General features: G+C 37.9%; 1 protein-coding gene across 11 annotated transcripts in view; it reads left to right on the top strand.

Annotated features, from left to right (window-relative positions):
* Nucleotides 1-17816, top strand: part of LOC307175753 (metabotropic glutamate receptor 7-like) — a 67323-nt gene extending 49507 nt beyond the window's left edge. For 4 of the 11 annotated variants that reach the window (XM_079901220.1, XM_079901218.1, XM_079901216.1 and 1 more), the window contains 2 exons: nucleotides 15943-16218; nucleotides 17525-17816. The gene's annotated coding sequence lies outside the window, so the exon portion shown is untranslated. Of the gene's footprint in view, nucleotides 1-6546; nucleotides 6599-15942; nucleotides 16219-16627; nucleotides 17341-17524 lie in introns of those variants that run through there. The other 7 variants (XM_079901222.1, XM_079901221.1, XM_079901217.1 and 4 more) reach the window with 4 other exon arrangements.
* Nucleotides 17817-21222: the final 3406 nt, after the last annotated feature.

The following is a 21222-nucleotide window of genomic DNA, read 5'->3' as shown; positions in this document are numbered from 1 at the left end:
CACCTTAAAATTAGGATGTAGATAACGAATAGTTGGATGACAAGAAACTCTGTTATATGAAAACAGGAATAATAATGAGTGTTTCAAATCTTATCTTTTCTGTTCTTACTTTTCTCCAAAGGTTAGTTCTAGAGTACTTAATTCTCCATTCAGTATTAAATGATTGACTATTTGCAGCCTTCCCACCATTCTCCCCACTTCTAGGTCTGAGTTGGATAAACCTTTTGGTTTCATCCTTTCTTTGTGAAGTAGTGTTCCTAGTCAAGCCAGAAGGCTGTTCCATTAAAGGTTTAGCATTTTAGTGATTTTAGTAGTAAGGGTAAGGATAAGTGGTCTTCAGCCCGTCACAGTCTTCCACCCAACCTTTCTTCAGATGAATTTCCTGCAGTAGAAAAATCAGACAACCAGGCTGAATGATTGAGTCCCTGACTATGACTAGCAATGAACTACTCAGCCCTGGCTTCCTGGGCATGCCATCCTTCAAAAACAGCCTGCCAGATGGAATCTCAGTCCCCTAGCTTGGCATTCAAGATACTCATACTCTAATCCACCAAAATCCAGTTCCAGTAGTTCTCCCCACTTCTTTCATACAGCAAATATCCATTCACCCAACTGCATTCACTTATCTGGAGTACAAGTTCTTTTCCTTATATTCCAATATATTCCTATTTCATCTGCCTAGGAAGTCTTTCAAATTCTTCACAATCCTAAATCCTACATGGTCTTTACTTTCCTACCTTTACAACTTGACCTTAAGAAAATTTTTGCTTTCCAAGATCTATGAGTCAATCAATCAATAAACCATTAATAAGTTCATAGGCTGCTTCAATACAGTTCTCCTCAATACAAATATAGTTGTCAATCCTTAATAATAACAGCTTATATTTGATCACATAGAAATGTATTTTAACTCACATATTTGTTATCTAAAATGATAGTATAGCACTCTTCATTTTGTTGGTTATTTTCACATGTTTTAATGTCAGTATCACCTCTTTGAAGACTTAAAGTATATGTTGTCCATTTTTTCAGTATTTTAGTATCCTGCCCTGTTTTACATTTAGTGGGTGTTCAATAAATGACGTTGACACTTCACAGAATGGAGAAAATTTTCCCTAATCCTACCTAATCCTACAAGCGTTGACCCTCTCTGACTTTGCACATCACTTGTTAATGGCAGCTGGGTAGTTGTGTTTGATAGAAATTCAAGAAAAAATTTCTACATGTTTCAAGACCAAAGCCACAGTCATATGAGGACCTTAGCATCATGAATATATTCTTAAACATATACAATGGAGAATTGCACTTTTATGATTTTGGGATGAATCACATGTAAAACAGTCATTCACATTTTATTTATTTATTATTTTTAAATATCTTTATTGGAGTATAATTGCTTTACAATGGTGTGTTAGTTTCTGCTTTATAACAAAGTGAATCAGCTATACATATACATATATCCCCACATCTCCTCCCTCTTGCGTCTCCCTCCCACCCTCCCAATCCCACCCCTCTAGGTGGTCACAAAGCACTGAGCTGATCTCCCTGTGCTATGTGGCTACTTCCCACTAGCTGTCTATTTTACATTTGGTAGTGTATATATGTCCATGCCACTCTCTCTTTGTCCCAGCTTACCCTTCCCCCTCCGCGTGTCCTCAAGTCCATTCTCTATGTCTGCGTATTTATTCCTGTCCTGCACCTAGGTTCTTCAGAACCATTTTTTCTTTCTTTTTTTTTTTTCTTAGATTCCATATATATGTGTTAGCATATGGGATTTGTTTTTCTCTTTCTGACTTACTTCACTTTGTATGACAGACTCTAGGTCCATCCACCTCACCATGAATAACTCAATTTCGTTTCTTTTTACAGCTGAGTAATATTCCATTGTATATATGTGCCACATCTTCATTATCCATTCATCTGTCGCTGGACACTTAGGATGCTTCCATGTCCTGGCTATTGTAAATAGAGCTTCAAAGAACATTGTGGTACATGTCTCTTTTTGAATGATGATTTTTCAGGGTATATGCCCAGCAGTGGGATTGCTGGGTCGTATGGTAGTCCTATTTTTAGTTTTTTAAGGACCCGACATACGGTTCTCCATAGTGACTGTATCAATTTACATTTCCACCAACAGTACAAGAGTGTTCCCTTTTCTCCACACCCTCTCCAGCATTTATTGTTTGTAGATTTTTTTGATGATGGCCATTCTGACCGGTGTGAGGTGATACCTCATTGCACTTTTGATTTGCATTTCTCTAATGATTAGTGATGTTGAACATCCTTTCATGGGTTTGTTGTCAATCTGTATATTTTCTTTGGAGAAATGTCTGTTTAGGGCTTCTGCCCATTTTGGGATTGGCTTGTTTGTTTTTTTGATGTTGAGCTGCATGAGCTGCTTGTATATTTTGAGATTAATCCTTTGTCAGTTTCTTCATTTGCAAATATTTTCTCCCATTCTCAGGATTGTCTTTTCATCTTGTTTATGGTTTCCTTTGCTGTGCAAAAGCTTTGAAGTTTCATTAGGTCCCATTTGTTTATTTTTGTTTTTATTTCCATTTCTCTAGGAGGTGGGTCAAAAAGGATCTTGCTGTGATTTATGTCATAGAGTGTTCTGCCTATGTTTTCCTCTAAGAGTTTTATAGCATCTGGTCTTACATTTAGGTCTTTAATCCATTTGGAGTTTATTTTTGTGTATGGTGTTAGGGAGTGTTCTAATTTCATTCTTTTAAATGTAGCTGTCCAGTTTTCCCAGCACCATTATTGAAGAGGCTGTCTTTTCTCCATTGTATATTCTTGCCTCCTTTATGAAAAATAAGGTGACCATATGTGCGTGGGTTTCTCTCTGGGCTTTCTATCCTGTTCCATTGATGTATATTTCTGTCTTTGTGCCAGTACCATACTGTCTTGGTTAGTGTACCTTTGTAATATAGTCTGAGGCCTGGGAGCGTAATTCCTCTAGCTCTGTTTTTCTTTCTCAAGATTGCTTTGGGTATTCAGGGTCTTTTGTGTTTCCATACAAATTGTGAAATTTTTTGTTCTAATTCTGTGAAAAATGCCATTGGTAGTTGGATAGGTATTGCATTGAATCTGTAGATTGCTGTGGGTAGTATTGCCATTTTCACAATGTTGATTCTTCCAATCCAAGAACATGGTATATCTCTCCATCTGTTTGTATCATGTTTAATTTCTTTCCTCAGTGTCTTACCGTTTTCTGCATAAAGGTCTTTTGTCTCCTTAGGTAGGTTTATTCCTAGGTATTTTATTCTTTTTGTTGCAGTGTTAAGTGGGAGTGTTTCCTTAATTTGTGTTTCAGATTTTTCATTATTAGTGTATAGGAATGCAAGAGATTTCTGTTCATTTATTTTGTATCCTGCTATATAACCAAATTCATTGATTAGCTCTAGTAGTGTTCTGGTAGCATCTTTAGGATTCTCTATGTATAGTATCATGTCATCTGCAAACAGTGACAGCTTTACTTCTTCTTTTCCAATTCGGATTCCTTTTATTTCTTTTTCTTCTCTGATTTCTGTGGCTAGAACTTCCAAAACTATGTTGAATAATAGTGGTGAGAGTGAACAACCTTGTCTTGTTCCTCATCTTAGAGGAAATGGTTTCAGTTTTTCACCATTGAAAACGGTGTTGGCTCTGGGTTTGTCATATATGGCCTTTATTATGTTGAGGCAAGTTCCCTCTATGCCTACTTTCTGGAGGGTTTTTATCGTAAATGGGTGTTGAATTTTGTGGAAAGCTTTTCCTGCATCTATTCAGATGATCATAGGGTTTTTCTCCTTCTATTTGTTAATATGGTTTATCACATTGATTGATTTGCATATATTGAAGAATGCTTTCATTCCTGGGATAAACCCCACTTGATCATGGTGTAGGATCCTTTTAATGTGCTGTTGGATTCTGTTTGCTGGTATTTTGTTGAGGATTTTTGCATCTATGTTCATCAGTGATATTGGTCTGTAGTTTTCTTTCTTTGTGACATCTTTGTCTGGTTTTGGTGTCAGGGTGATGGTGGCCTTGTAGAATGAGTTTGGGAATGTTTCTCCCTCTGCTATATTTTGGAAGAGTTTGAGAAGGATAGGTGTTAGCTCTTCTCTAAATGTTTGCTAGAACTCGCCTGTGAAACCATCTGGTCCTGGGCTTTTGTTTGTTGGAAGATTTTTAATCACAGTCTCTATTTCAGTGCTTCTGATTGGTGTCTTTATATTTTCTATTTCTTCCTGGTTCAGTCTCAGAAGGTTGTGCATTTCTAAGAATTTGTGTGTTTCTTCCAGGTTGTCCATTTTATTGGCATAGCGTTGCTTGTAGTGATCTCTCATGATCCGTTGTATTTCTGCAGTGTCTGTTGTTACTTCTCCTTTTTCAGTTTCTAATTCTATTGATTTGAGTCGTCTTCCTTTTTTTCTTAATGAGTCTGGCTAATGGTTTATCAATTTTGTTTATCTTCTCAAAGAACCAGCTTTTAGTTTTATTGATTTTTTGCTCTCATTTCCTTCATTTGTTTTTCATTTATTTCTGATATGATTTTTATGATTTCTTTCCTTCTGCTAACTTTGGGGTTTTTTTTGTTCTTCTTTCCCTATTTGCTTTAAGTGTAAGGTTAGATTGTTTATTTGAGTTGTTTCTTCCTTCTTGAGGTAGGCTTGTATTGCTATAAACTGCCCTCTTACAACTGCTTTTGCAGCATCACGTAGGTTTTGCGTCATCGTGTTTTCATTGTCATTCGTTTCTAGGTATTTTTTGATTTCTTCAGTGATCTCTTTGTAATTTAGTAACATATTGTTTAGCCTCCATGTTTTTGTATTTTTTACAGTTTTTTTCCTGTAATTGATATCTAGTCTTGTAGCATTATGGTCAGAATAGGTACTTGATACGATTTTAATTTTCGTACATTTACCAGGGCTTGACTTGTGACAAGTCAATATATGATCTATCCTGGAGAATGTTCCATGAGCACTTGAGAAGAAACTGTATTCTGTTCTTTATGGATGGAATGTTCTATAAATATCAATTAAGTCCATCTTGTTTAATGTGTCATTTAAAGCTTGTGTTTCCTTATTTATTTTCATTTTGGATGATCTGTCCTTTGGTGAAAGTGGGGTGTTAAAATCCCCTCCTATGATTGTGTTACTGTTGATTTCCCCTTCTATGGCTGTTAGCATTTGCCTTATGTATTGAGGTGCTCCTGTTTTAGGTGCGTAAATATTTACAATTGTTATATCTTCTTCTTGGATCAATCCCTTGATCATTATGTAGTGTCCTTCTTTGTCTCTTGTAATAGTCTTTATTTTAAAGTCTATTTTGTCTGATACGAGAATTGCTATTCCAGCTTTCTTTTGATATCCATTTGCATGGAATATCTTTTTCCATCCCCTCACTTTCAGTCTGTATGTGTCCCTAGTATGTGTCTGAAGTGGTTCCTTTGTAGACAGCATATATAGGGGTCTTGTTTTTCTGTCCATTCAGCCAGTCTATGTCCTTTGGTTGGAGCATTTAATTCATTTACATTAAGGTAGTTATTGATATGTATGTTCCTATTCCCATTTTCTTAATTCTTTTGGGTTTGTTATTGGAGGTTTTTTCCTTCTCTTGTGTTTCCTATCTAGAGAATTTCCTTTAGCATTTGTAGTAAAGCTGGTTTTGTGGTGCTGAATTCTCTTAGCCTTGGCTTGTCTGTAAAGGTTTTAATTTCTCCGTCGAATCTGAATGAGATCCTTGCTGGGTAGAATTATCTTGGTTGTAGGTTTTTCCCTTTCATCACTTTGAATATGTCTTGCCACTCCCTTCTGGCTTGCAGAGTTTCTGCTGAAAGGTCAGTTGTTAACCTTATGGGGATTCCCTTGTATGTTATTTGTTGTTTTCCCTTGCTGCTTTTAATGTTTGTTCTTTGTATTTAATTTTTGATAGTTTGATTAATATGTGTCTTGGCATGTTTCTCCTTGGATATTTCCTGTATGGCACTGTCTGTGCTTCCTGGACTTGATTGCCTATTTCCTTTCCCATATAAGGGAAGTTTCCAACTGTATTCTCCTCAAATATTTTCTCAGTCCCTTTCTTTTTCTCTTCGTCTTCTGCGACCCCTATAATTCTACTGTTGGTGTGTTTAGTGTTGTCCCAGAGGTCTCTGAGACTGTCCTCAATTCTTTTTATTCTTTTTTCTTTATTCTGCTCTGCAGTAGTTATTTCTACTATTTTATCTTCCAGGTCACTTTTCTGTTCTTCTGCCTCAGTTATTCTGCTATTGATTCCTTACAGAGAATTTTTAATTTCATTTATTGTGTTCTTCATCATTATTTGTTTGCTCCTTAGTTCTTCTAGGTCCTTGTTAAGCGTTTATTGTATTTTCTCCATTCTGTTTCCAAGCTTTTGGCTCATCTTTACTATGATTACTCTGAGTTCTTTTTCAGGTGGACTGCCTATTTCCTCCTCATTTGTTTGGTCTGGTGGGTTTTTTCCTTGTTCCTTCATCTGCTGTGTATTTCCCTGTATTCTCATTTTACTTAACTTACTGTGTTTGGGGTCTCCTTTTTGCAGGCTGCAGGTTCGTAGTTCCTGCTGTTTTTGGTGTCTGCCCCCAATGGCTAAGGTAGGTTCAGTGGGTTGTGTAGGCTTCCTGGTGGATGGGAGTGGTGCCTGTGTTCTGGTGGATGAGGCTGCATCTTGTCTTTCAGGTGGGCAGGACCGCATCCTGTGGTGTGTTTTGGGGTGTCTGTGACCTTATTATGATTTTAGGCAGCCTGTGTGCTAATGGATGGAGTTATGTTCCTCTCTTGCTAGTTGTTTGGCATAGGGTTTCCAGCACTGTAGCTTGCTGGTCGTTGAGTGGAGCTGGGTGTTAGCGTTTAGATGGAGATCTCTGGGAGAGCTTTCGCCTTTTGATATTACGTGGTGCCGGGGGGGTCTCTCGTGGACCAATGTCCTGAACTTGGCTCTCCTGCCTCAGAGGCACAGGCCTGACACCCTTCAGAGCACCCAGACCCTGTCAGCCACACGGCTCAGAACAAAAGGGAGAAAAAAAGAAAGAAAGTAAAAAATAAATAAAATAAAGTTATTAAAATAAAAAATAAAAAATATTAAAAATTTTTAAAAATTAAAAAGTAATTTAAAAAAGAAAGAAAGAAGAGAGCAACCAAACCAAAAAAGAAGTCCACCAATGATAACAAGCCCTATAAACTATACTAAAAAGCAAAAAAACAAAAGACGTACAGACAGAACCATAGGACAAATGGTATAAGCAAAGCTATACAGACAAAAATCACAGAACGTCCACCGCCTCAATTTTGGGATGATTCATTGTCTATTCAGGTATTCCACTGCTGGGATAGATTTCCCTTTTTCTTCTTTGTTCGCACAGCTCCTGGGGCTCAGCTTTGGATTTGGCCCCGCCTCTGCGTGTAGGTCACCTGAGGGCGTCTTTTCTTCACCCAGACAGTACAGGGTTAAAGGAGCAGCTGCTTCGGGGGCTCTGGCTCACTCAGGCCGGGGGCAGGGTGGGGTACGGAGTGCGGGGCGAGCCTGCCGCAGCAGAGGCCAGCGTGATGTTGCACCAGCCTGAGGCACGCCGTGCGTTCTCCCGCGGAAGTTGTCCCTGGAATTCGGGACCCTGGCAATGGCGGGCTGCAAAGGCTCCCGGGAGGGGAAGTGTGGACAGTGGCTTGTGCTTTCACACAGGATTCTTGGTGGCTGCAGCAGCACCCTTAGCATCTTATGCCTGTTTCTGGGGTCCGCGCTGATAGCCGCGGCTCGCGCCCATCTCTGGAGCTCGTTTCGGCAGTGCTTTATTAATCCCCTCTTCTTGTGCACCCCGAAACAGTGGTGTCTTGCCTCTTAGGCAGATCCAGACATTTTCCTGGACTCCCTCCCAGATAGCTGTGGCACACTAGCCCCCTTCAGGCTGTGTTCACGCAGCCAACCCCAGTCCTCTACCTGGGATCTCACCTCTGAAGCCCGAGCCTTAGCTCCCAGCCCCCACCTGCCCTGGCAGGTGAGCAGAGAAGCCTCTGAGGCTGGTGAGTGCTGGTCAGCACCGATCTGTGCGGGATGCTCTCCGCTTTGCCTTTCGCACCCCTGTTGCTGTGCTCTCCTCCGTGTCTCCAAAGCTTCCCCCCACCCACTGCTCCCTGTCTCTACCAGTGAAGGGTCTTCATAGTGTGTAAACTTTTCCTCCTTCACAGCTCCCTCCCAAAGGTGCAGGTCCCATCCCTATTCTTTTGTCTGTTTTTTCTTTTTTCTTTTGCCCTACCCAAGTACGTGGGGAGTTTCTTGCCTTTTGGGAAGTCTGAGGTCTTCTGCCAGTGTTCAGTAGGTGTTCTGTAGTTGTTCCACATGTAGATGTATTTCTGATGTATTTGTGGAGAGGAAGGTGATCTCCACGTCTTACTCCTCTGCCATCTTGAAGGTTCATTCATATTTTAAATACTCTTCAGAGCACAATTTTTTAACTTCTATTTCTCGAAACATAATTATTTAATAATTAAGAGGTGTCAAAATATTACAGTTGGTTTTTCTTGTCATTCTGTTTGTTTGTTTGATTCCATATTGTATCTTGGAGATTTTGGGGCAACTTATATTCTGTAGCAGTATACAGTATATATGCACAATGTTTTAAAAATCTGATGTATAAATATTGAGTTTTACTGTCACCTAGATGGCAGATATGCAAAAAAATAAATTCATTAAAATATTTCTAATGTCCTGGTTTTAAAATAGGGAGCATTTTGTCAATGTTCATCTCCTCACATAGTCATAAAGTTTCCTACTTTAACAAAAGTCACTTGGTTCTCTGCGCACCAATGAACTTGAATGTTAAATTTACAAGTTCATGCTAATGTGTTCTCTGCTAAATTTGGGAAATTTTCTTTCTGTGTGTCCATTGATATTTCACTATTTATCATGGTGGTGTAAATGCTTGGGTTAGCTTGACCTAAAGGCATCCAAATTCATGGAAATGAATGTGGAAATGGGACGATATAATTAAATATCACAATTAATGGGCTTGATGCTCCTATTTCATTCTTCACACAAACATATTAAAAGTAGATTTTTTTTTATTACATAAGACTTGGTTCTGTATATAGTTCAGCCAGAAGTAAAATTATTCCTAAATCACCCTGTCTCTCAACCTAATGCATCAGCTTCAGCCTGTACACATAATGACAGTCAGACCTTGATTGGCTTTTTTCTCTTCCAACTGGCGGTGTAGACAGCAAACAGGAACCCTGTCTGAGAAGAGTTTGTGTATAGACCCAGAGAAAAATTTTAACATGGCACTGTTGTTTATGTTATGATCAACCAAATTTATTGATCCAGTCATTTATTTATTTGTTCTTACAAAGTCCTGTATTCATCCATCCAGCACATTTCCTGAATACTTACCATGCACCAAATACTGAAAGTACAGTAATAAGCAAAACAGACATAGCCCACGTAGTCCCGGATTTCATAATTTGGAAAGCACAGCTGGACTAGAGTTACCCTTAGGAAAAATACGTTCAAATATAATTAGATAATCACACAAATATGTGAAATGAATAATAAACATATGATGCTGTAAAAGCAACGAGACCCAGTATTTTCAGGAGGTCAAAGAAAGGCTTCTTTGTGTCAGTGGCATTTGAACTGAGATGGGAAGGACGCATTAACTAAACAGTGGCGGTGATGGGGAAAGTAATCACTAGCTATCTGACCTCAGAGAGGTTACTTAACCAGTTTATGCATCAGTTTTCTCATCTATCAAATGAAAAGGTTAATACTACCTACTTTATAGGGTCTGGTGAGGATTTGGTAGGAGTTTAGGACTATGTTCACTACATGGGCTCTATGTAAATATTACATATTGTTGTTACATGGCATTTTTACCCATAGTTTGCTAAGTTAGAAACATACTGAAGAAAATAAAAATACTTAAATAGTACTGAATGTTGATTTCAGATTTATTCAAAGTAAGATGCAAGTGATAAATAAAACTTTCCATACAAAAAGTCACAATTCAGGTAGGGAGACAACATGGAAAATGTTGAAAGCGATGAAAATGATGATGTGAACTGCTTACAATATATGCATTATGAAATGACACCTAGGAAAACTGGAAATCAATGAAGTTGTGTTAATTGCTAGTTTTTCTGGAAAGGGAAGATGGATGCTTGCAATAAACTTAAATGGAAGGTTTTTAAAAATGGTGCCCTGGGAACAGAGAGGCACAAAAGCATGCTCATAATTTTGTGGCTTGGGCTGAAGCATTTCTCAAATGTCCTTGAAAGTTTCCAAAGACAGTCTTTCCTCAGGAAAGTATTTCTCCTGTGAGTAAATAATGTTCTTGCCTAGAAATGAAATGCAGTAATATATTACATTGCAAGTGAACTGTTAGCAAGACTGGCAGCAGAAGTTCAGAAACAAATGTCGCATTGCAATCTAGAGTTTGAGGCTCTGTATCTGAACTTCCATAACTTCTAAAGGGATGCCCTTTGTATGAAATCAAAATAGTCCAGAGAAGAATTTTGACTTCTCTTTACTTAACTATTAGAAGGATTTATTTGGAATTATTATTGTGTCATGCATGTTCTGCCTTAAATTTTCTGTGGTTGAGTTGCACAATTGATAAGCTAAGGTTTCTTTCCACCATAAAAAGGTTCCTTTTAAGGAGTCCTATAATAATGACATTTAAAATACTTGCTTGCTTTTGAAGAAAGCTTCATGCTTTCCAAAGTGCTTTATAAACGCATTTCTATGAGGCAGGTGGAACATGTCCTGTCAACAGTATTTTACAGAAAAGAAAATGGAGGCTGTAAAGGAAAGCTGCTTGGTCGAGGTCATTCAGTGTGTTAGGCGAGTTTTCATCACAGGAGTACTCACAGTTGAGCAGGGAATCCAGCAGGGAAAGCTTAAGGCTTTAGTCTATCTTTACACACGTATTTTTGCATAAATGAAAAATTTACCCAAAATGAAGTGCATTAGGTACCTAGTACTGCCTTCTTGTTCCTTAGCGTCTAGTGAGGGATATAGACTGAGCATATTCTATCCCAATGAAGATAACTTAGATTTTTCTGAGGATGATCACTTGGGCTTCAGAATCTGAATTCCAGCTTGACCCCTTACATGAAGGAAGTTACTTAATCTTTCAGATCCTGTTTCTCCATCCCTTAAATGGCAATTTGAATGCTGTCTTATATGTTTATTAACTCATTCACTTAACAAAGCACCTGCTAGATCTCAAGTACTCTGCTAAGAATGGTGAAGCTTTTCTAGGAAGCCAGAAGGCATCCTTCAGTGGATAGCGGAGGTCAAGAGAGGTTAGAGTTAACATTTGAATTTGACAGTGGGAGAAGATGAAAGGTTCACACGGCAAGGAAAAGAGAAAAAGACTATTATACAGGTTAAAGAGCTAGACCTGGAGATATTTGGAGTGACAAACTTTCTGAATTTTGATGTACCATACTTCCTGCCTCAGTTTCCACATCTTGGAAATGGGAATAATGATTAAACATGTTTCACAGTATTCATTTGGTAGAGATTAAATGAGGATTAAATAAGCATGGAAAGTGGCATAGGACAAATTTGATAAATTATTATGTATGGAAGTGTGTATAAATAAAATCAATTGCCATGACCCCTCTTCGTACCAAGTGATCACAGCACGCTTTAATTTTCTAGCTGAGTCTGGATATGGATTCGTAACTTTATTCAAACAGTGTATCAGGCACCACTTAACCTTTGGATTGGCTGGAAATTTTTGCTCCTCTGCTCTACTACAATTTAATTTTAATTTTGGTTTTTAAGGTACATACATGGGTATAAATAAGAGTGTTAAAGAAATGTATTTCAGATTTTAAATTCAAAAATGTAGAAAAACTTTCTTTTACTATTTTTCATTTTACCTTTGGGTGCACTGATCAGCTACTTTTTCTTCTGCACCCAGGCAAAAGGGATTCTGAAGAAAACACTTTAAAATTTTGATTTCATTTATAAGATAGTGGGAGCTGCTGCCTGCTTGATTTACATTTGTGCTCACCTTCCACTTTATGTGGGAGGGGGCATACGAGTAAAGGAAATTTTTATATGATTTCAAGTTATTTAATTCCTGATATTATATTTAGCCATGATAGAGTGTTATGATTTGCCTACAACATCCATCCTTTTCTTGTACCTTACCTTGTTCAGAGAGGACTTGTGCCTGTTCTGCTTTGAATTTCTCAACCAGTTCAGCTGCTAAAATCACAGGTGAAGCTTAGTTTCTGCTGATTTAATCCACCCAATCGAGATAGAGTTTCTCATTTTATTCAGCAAATATTTACGATGCCTTAAAAAATATTTTTAAAAAAATGCATGGTCTTATTTGCTAATGCTGCTGGGAATTAATTAAGTTTTAGGTTTACAGTAAAATTGAGCACAAGGTACAGAGATTTCCCACACATTCCTCTGGTGGGAATGTAATAAATTGGTACAGCCACTGTGGCAAACAGTACGGAGGTCCCTCAAAAGCTAAAAATAGAATTACCATATGATCCAGCAATCCCACTCCTGGGCATATATCCAGACAAAACTATAATTCAAAAAGATACATGCACCCCAATGTTCGCAGCATCATAGAGGCGTTATTTACGATTGCCAAGACGTGGAAACAACCTGAGTGTCCATCAACAGATCAATGGATAAAGAAGATTTTATATATATATATATATATATATATATATATATATATAATTTAAATTTATATATTTGCATACATATATATATATAAATACTACTCAGCCATAAAAAAGAATGAAATTAATTTTGCCATTTGCAGCAACATGGATGGACTTGGAGGGCATTATTCTAAGAGAAACAAGTCAGACAGAGAAAGATAAATACTGTATGATATCGCTTATATGTGGAATCTAAGAAATAAAACAAACTGGTGAATATAACATAAAAGAAGCAGACTCACAGATATAGAGAACAAACTAGTAATTGCCAGTGGGGGAGGGGGGAAAGGCAATTTAAGAGTTGGAATTGGGAAGTGGGAAGTACAAACTATTTGGTGTAAAGTAGGCTCCAGGATGTATTATACAACAGGGGGAATATAGCCAATATTTTGTAATAAATGGCAAGTAGTCTTTAAAATTGTATAAAAATATTTTCTTTTTTAAAAAAGATACTTCTTAGCTGATAGAAGCTTTAGAAGTCTACAGAGGCAGATAATTTTTAAATTGCAGCATATAACTTCTGGAGCCTGGCTGACATTCTCATAGGAAGCCGCATGAAAATTACTTTCAAAGGCAATCATCACCTTAGCTTGCAGGAGCCTGTTCCTTCAGTGTGTATTAGTCCATGGTGCATCCTTACTTTGACTTATCTGTGAGGTTCACTTCTCGCCCCCAGGAACAAAGCCTGCAGAGGGGCAACTTGTTTGGCTTGGGAGCCTGCCCAATATGAAAAGTTTGCAGGCAAAATCAGAAAGAACAGCTGCAGGAGGAGAGATGAGGTTTGCCGACAGCTAACGATTCAGAAAGCAATTTGCATGAGAGCCTTCTGCTTAACAGGAGGCAGCATGTGCAGGGCAATGGTTTACCATCCACTGCCAAGCTGGTTTCTACACCCTGAGTCCTCTTTCCATCAAAACACATGTCCTGAGGGAACGCCCAGCCACCAGCTTCCACTTACCTGAGTTAGCAGGACCTGCCATCTAGAATTTCAGAGAGCTTTTCATTTATTAACTCACATGAATCTACTTTATCCTGAGGCTCTGGATACTAGTCCCATGCAAACTGATTTAATAACAAACATTTAAGTGCAAATCCAAGGTCATCTAGATAATATTCTTTGACAGCTTATTGCGTATGAGGCACTGCACTGTGCACTTTTTATACCATATCGGACTTCATAACAGACCTCTGAAGTGGGTGGTTAAGTTTCCTGCCAAGGGATCCATACACAAGAAACGATCATCAGAAAAGACCAAAGTATTATTTATTACTAGTGAGCTAGTCGCTGTTACTTCATTTTGGAATTCTAATTGAGGCTTTCCTTCTCTCACTCTCTTGCCCCCAAATCACAGATGACTAGGTCATGGGACAAGCTTAAGCTAACATGCCTTATTCTGTGAATCATAAGCTGAGCTACTGGGACAGAACCATGTGACACGTTTGTCCCTTTCAAATGTAATAATTCTACCCATTGCTCCATAGATGTTCTGGTTACTGACCAATAACATTAACAATTCCTCTTCCAAGAATAGGATGGAGGGGAAAGGCACTGGATCTCCTATGCCTCCCAAACATGTGAAGGCCAAAGCATGGTGGGAGGAGAAGCATATCTCTTCGTAATATGTTTTGTTCCCTATTTTATAGATGTGCATATGGAAGATTAGAAAGGCTGAGTAACTTGTCCATGTCATGTAGCCCATGCTTTTAACTTTTTTATTATACCACTTATCCTTCTCACCTATCAATTTGCCTTTTATACTGATATCCTGAGAAACAGGCCACTGTATGGTATAGAAATGAACAACCATAAATAAGCTGGAAATGCATTTCTATTTACATTAACTAAGATAGTCACTTGTTTCTTTTAAGTGAGGTCCTCCACCTTTTTAGGGACCTGAGTAAACTAACGATGTGCTTCCATTGATTAAACAAGAATTCTCCAATATTCCATAGAAGAATCATACATTTCTTTAAGCCCTATGTATGCTTCTAGGGTTTAGATTGTAAATCAAATAGGTTTCTGTTTTTCATTAAAAAAAAATGAACACAGGATTTCACTTGTAAATTTATTAACTTTTTTTTTCTGTCTAGCAACAAGCAGTGACTATTGTTGGATTGGTGGACACAGTAGAGATGGCCATTCAGAAAATCACAAATTTTAGGAACTCTAGCATTCATGTAGCTCAGAACTGTAAGAAGAGACCAGAGGAAGATCAACATGCTTTAAAGTATATTACAAATCAATATTGAAATAGAGCTTAACATATAATTCATCTGGAAAGAAGCTCAGAACATAATTGCCAGTTATTTAATATTCTGGTCAAAGACAATGGAAGCACTATTAAAGTATGGCATTTTGACTGCCATTGGAAAGGTCAGGTTTCAAACAGCAGTGCACTAGTTGTGCTCAAAATGACTAAAGAATGATGAATAATTAAGTGAAGAGGAAATGGGAGACCTGCACTCTAATCTTGTTTTAGCCATTGATGGGAATCATGTGGACTTTAAGCCCATCACACAGTCATTTACGACCTTGGCTTTCTCACCTGTAAAATGAGGGAGTGACTATAGTTCTTTAAGAATCCTTGATGATCTTTAGCTCTGATTCTAGAAGCATCTTGATTTAATACAGTTTGAGGATTTATGTCTAAACTCTAGCAAGCAGAAAAACGTTCTTTTATTTCTAAAATGGACTTGACATTGCGTTAACAGAGCAAATGAAATCTTTTGAAGATTGTTCAAAGAATCACCAACTTAAAATTCATCTCCATTGTTGGTTTTTATTGTCTGTTTAACTTTTACTAGATCTATAATAGTTCTATTTATTTTCCTTTGCACCTGGACTGGCAGCCTGTGTGGTTGGAGAAACACATCACCACTTCTTTTAGATACTTTGTTATCAGAGCCAACTCTGTAATCTTTGCTCTGCCCGTGAATTATTTATTTAATTTGATGTGTTTTTTCCTGGATTCATAGAATTTCCATTTGTCATGATGCTTCTTTCCATTTATGGGACTGTAAATACAGCTGACTAAACCTCTCTAGTGGCCGATACATATCAGGTCTTTTGTGTGAAGGATGCTAGCTAATCTTCCCGTTCATAGGCTGACTACATTTTTATTCATTTGCTTTTTTTCTACTCACCCCTGACAGTAGTATCTGTGGAATAAATAAAATAATGATACCTACTACTTATTTAACTCAGATCAGAAAACTTGACCTTTTCCTAATTTTTTACATTTGCTAGGTTTGTGGCAATATGCACCCCTATTTTTCTCTGAATCTCAGTTCACCCTCTACATGGGAATAATTGCGCCTACCATACAACGTGGTGATCATAAAAGAAATTCTGCCCATCTACTACCATATTGGGGAAAAATATTTGGATTGACTTTGACCAGACTTGGAGGCACATGTTTGCAGTGGCCTGTTTGAAAATACTGACTACATGGGGTACAGTGGGATACTCTGAAGCCACCTTACAGAGGAAGATAATATCTCTCCCAGGGCATCAACGCTAAAAGTGAGAAGCATTTTGATTTCTCATCAAGAAAGAAATGTTCTATGATGTTAATGGTTCTTAACTTTTGGTGATTCATTAAAATCTCCTGGGGAGCTTTTGATAATCTTAAAGCCCAGCCTGTAATTTATACCAATTAAATATGAATTTCTGGGGGTTGGACTGAGGCATTGGTATATTTTAAGGTTTGCAGGATGTAATGGTTAATTTTAATTGTCAACTCTCAACTATATCCTGAGATACACAGATATTTTGCTAAACATTATTTCTGGGTGGGTCTGTGAGGGTGTTCCCAGATGAGATTAGCATTTGAATTGGTAGCACTCACTGTCCCCTGAGTCTTGTTTTGTAATACAGAGAGGGACCCACAGTTACATAGTAAATTGACACCCGAGACTTGTTCTTTTTTCAGCTAGAAGTGGAAAGGAGAAATATCTTTCACTGAAGCAGAGAGTAGAGGTATAAGTGGGGAAGACAAGGTAAAGAAAGAGAAAAGAAAAGAATCCATTTAGAGAAGACTTGCTCTTGGGGCAAGCCCTGGACATATAGTCATTTATATATCCTATTTCAGGATACATTGCATGCTTTACTGTAAGTAAGCATTTAATGATTTGTCTTCCACATACTTTGCTTCATTAAAGAGATTCACTTCTGCTGGCATTTTGTTTCATGGGATCCCAGGCCCTTAGCATAGTCCCTTAGTAAAGTATTTGTGGAATGAATCAGTCAATATGTCCTCAAACTCAGTACCCTTCTCAAATCAGTTACCTGCTTTATACCATAACTGAGATTATATTATCATAGTGTTAGGACTCAAAGGGAAATATGATCTCGATTTTAGAAGTTGACGTCATCTGTTTTATCACCTCATCCAATGTAAGAATTCATGCTATAAAAGTACTGGTAATCTGGCCTCTGTTTGAGCACTCCTCGTATCTTGAATGCTCTACTTGGTGAGTTAAGTCATCCAGCATACGAACAGCTATAATTTCTACAAAGTACTTCCTTATAGTTGCCTTCCTGAAGCATGTCACCCATTGGTCTTAGCTTGACCTGATGGAACTACAGAGAAAAATATTTGAGTTTCAAATACCTATGTTTGCACGTCACATCTTTGTAGTCCATTATCACACAACTGAAGTCTACTTTTCTTCAGGAAAACATCTGTTTTTTCCTAAAAATCCTGTGAAAGTATGTCTAGGCCCTTCCCCATCTTGTTTATTGATGTTTGTAATAAATAAAACTATTTATTTCATGTGGCTATCTGAAACATCAGTGATTTACATGTGTTTCTTTTTTTTTTTAACAGATTTGTGTGTGTGTGTGTGCCCATGATGAAAACATCATTAAAGTAAAATATCATGAATAGACTCTTAAGAAGCAGAGTCTACTGGAAGTCCTGGAAAATATGAAAGCACTAATATTCATGGACAGCTCTACACTCTGAAAGTTACTCCAAATGTTGTTGATCTCTCTTTTGTCTAGGAGTTTTTCAAATTTTCTACCATGATCATTTGTTAGTTTTATAATTACATAATAAAGGCATTACATCATACAATCTTTTGTTATCCATTGCAGTTTTAAAACTATTCCTTTCCTTGTCCTCCGCAGATATGTCATAGATTATTAGTACACAAGCAAAGACTTTCAACGTAACAGTACTTTATAGTGAGAAGAACTATACTGAGCTATCTCTATCCTAAGACAATGCACTACGAAAGCACTAGGAATTCTTAAGCACTAGGAATACAGAGACGATCAAGGGGCAAGTTCCTTGCCTTCGAGTATACATGATCATTACAGCAAATGCTTAAATAGCACTTAGTATGTAACTCACCACAGCAGTCTTATTATCCTCCTTTTTAATAGGTGAGCAGAGGAAGCCACAGGGAAGTCATAGGGTAAAGCCAGAATTTGAACCTAGGTAGACTAGTACACTCTCCACGGCTTTAACTACTACATTAAAATATATATATATATATATATAAAAAAAAACTCCAAGTATTCCAAAGTTACAAAACACTTATCTACCAAAACTCAAAAAGGAGCACACAAACTTGCACAGAAAATAAACATGTAAAAGTTCATAAATAAACCACAATATAACCTGCTCCACATAATATACTGACTGCAGTGTCCTGGGCCTCTCCCATCCTTAGGTAGCTGGAAATTACAACAAAATAATACTTTTCACCTTTGGAAGCCACACCATCTCTCATACCAACCAACCAATTACTTCCTTAGAGGGAATAGGAAATTAACCTGAATATCATAAAAAAATATACATATATAGCATTACTGATGTAGAATCTTTGTTTAAAGACAATAATTTCAATAGCAGAGGGAACGTTACCATTGCAGGCTTCCGATAACCTCTATATTTCTCAGATTTCATGCTAAATCATATAATGCTATATTGTGTCTGAAGCTATTTTTTCAATAGTCCATTTTCTTAAATGGACTAGCAATGCCGTAAATACTGAGGAACATTTTGGCTCCCAAATCCTAAAGCCATGCTGATTATGCCTGGGTGATCATGGGGACGTCATCGGAACTACCAGAGGACTGGCTGAAATACCAGTGTTCTGGCCAGCTTACAAATCAGAAATTATACAGAATCCAATTTTATTTTTTTGTTAAGTAATTCCTATGAGGCTTTTGGGATGTCAATGTAAAGTCCTTTCATGTGTAATCTTTATCCATTAGATAGGGAACAATGCCAATCCCCGTCATAAATACTTTCACAACCTGACACTGAAAATCCACTGTAGGGCATAGGACCTGCAAATAGGATGTGAATCACACACATCCACTCATTCAGACAATCCACAAATGTTCATTTTTAAGTCTACTATATGCCAATAATGTACCGGCCTCTCAGATGCTAGACCATGCTAAATGCTGAAACAGACATACTCAGTTCGGGCCCTCCTGGAACTTATTACCTACAGAAGTGCCTTCGTTGTAAATGGTCAGGTCTCAGCCAATGCTATTATCATCAGCAGGTGACCAAATGATAGAGCTTGCTTTCTAAACAAGCTCCACACTCTTTGCTTTCAACATTTTTGCTTTCCTTCAAGGCACATAATCCAGTGGTCAGTTTCTCCCAGTTAGTGAGGTTTGGGGAAAAGGTACCCAGTGAACAATTCCTTGTGGCCTCACTCTTTCCTCACACTCTCCTCTGTGGTTTTGAGCTAAAGAGACCTGGATTAAAGTCACTTGCTTTAACCTTATTATTTTAAAATACGGCTGCTCCTGCTTTGAGGATTTCCACTGGACCAACACAGCAGCAAAGCAGCACTGAATCAGAAGCAGGTAAATTTCAAAATGACAGCTCTAAACATATCCACTCTCCTTTTGTTCTCCTCCTATCCCTTTGCTCTGAACACCTCTGCCCTGAGGCTTTGCCTTTACCCTTCTCTGATTACTGCTCCAAAAGGGTTTCCAAGAGCGGGGAGTATTTATGGTTTCATTTGCTCCCAAGTCCTTGGTGGAAAAGGATGCTTGCTTCCTGATTCTTACTAATTCCACACTCACATCATCAACACAAAAATCATCATTAAAAAAAAAATTTCCTCAGCTTCATATTTCTTCTGGGCCAACACTGAAAGAATATTTTCAAAGAAACACAATCCTCTCTCCTTTGCTCTTCTGAGTTTCACGTTCTTACCTCCAGTCTCATTTTCAACCCTTATTACAGGATGCATCACAAAAACAGAAGAAAGTTCTTTGTGCTGTCCTGTACCAGCTAATTATTCTAATTTGTTCTGTCTCTACCAAACAGAATGCGAAATCAACACAAAGGCTGATTATGCGACCTCTTCCAAGGGAATGGTCTGAGAGTTGTCTATTTACTAATGAAGCTCAGTGTGTATTAAGGGTTGACTGAAACAATCATCAGGAATTTTCATCCCTTAAATTAGTCTTTTCTACCAGATGCACATCTTTCATTTCGGATAATATAACTTGTAAGTTCAGGATACAACTGGACAAAAGAAAAGAAAAAAAGGTAACCAACACAACATTTGCAGTAATAACACAGTAACAGCTATCATCCTTCCCTGAGGAATTCAGCCTACTTTATGGACACAATTTAGTACAAACTCATAAGAAAGCTAACAAAGCCCCAAACCACTTCACAAGAGCGTAGAGAGGTAAAGGTCAGAAATTATTACTGCCAGACCCAGCAGACAATGGCACCTACCGGAAAGAGCACAGGACAGGAAAACCTGGAAGCCTGTGTTCCAGTTTCGGTTATTCCTGTAAGCATTAGTACGATCTGAGTGAACTCAGCCTGCCCTGATAAAAACCTACATCATCCTCTCAGTAGAATGAAATGCCACATCTGAAAAGTTGCAGATCTCTGTAGGAAAGAAACAAAACTCATGCTTTCCAACCAAAATGGAATAATTCAGTCAATGGAGACTTAATAAAAATCTGCCATAAAGCAATTGTTTACTTGAAATCTATCTTTTGTGGTATATTTATTGGGGTAAGGAGTGTAAGCAAATCGTAATTAGAGTTACCGATTATTCCAGAAATCAAGGTCATTGAGTTCAGATTCCAACTTTGACCCTGACCCAGGCTTACAGAGATGTAAGATGTCCCAATACCTCATATCCAGCATACATGGGAGAAACAAGGTATGCAGACAGATCCTCTTATAAATATCCCATATGTAGTGGTTTTAATACAGGGTCTCAGATTCATTGCCATTCTTCGCATCCAGATGTGGGCATTTTCCCTTGAATTTAGGCAGGCTTTCCATGGCTTCAAACAATAGAGCAGGGGTCAGTAAATTATGGCTGGTGGGCCAAGTCTAGGCCTCTACCAGCTTTTATAAATGAAGCTTTATTGGAACACAGCCATGTTCCTTAGTATATGTATTGTTTGTGTCTGTTTTCACATCACAGCAGCAGAGCTAAGTAGTTGCAAAAGAGACTGTATGGCTTGTAAAGCCTAAAATATTGACTGTCTGACACTTTATGGAAAAAGGTCTCCAACGCC

This window comes from Stenella coeruleoalba (assembly GCF_951394435.1).
Source record: "Stenella coeruleoalba genome assembly, chromosome: 17".
Classification (NCBI taxonomy): domain Eukaryota; kingdom Metazoa; phylum Chordata; class Mammalia; order Artiodactyla; family Delphinidae; genus Stenella; species Stenella coeruleoalba.
This window is presented reverse-complemented; position numbering and strand designations above follow the sequence as displayed.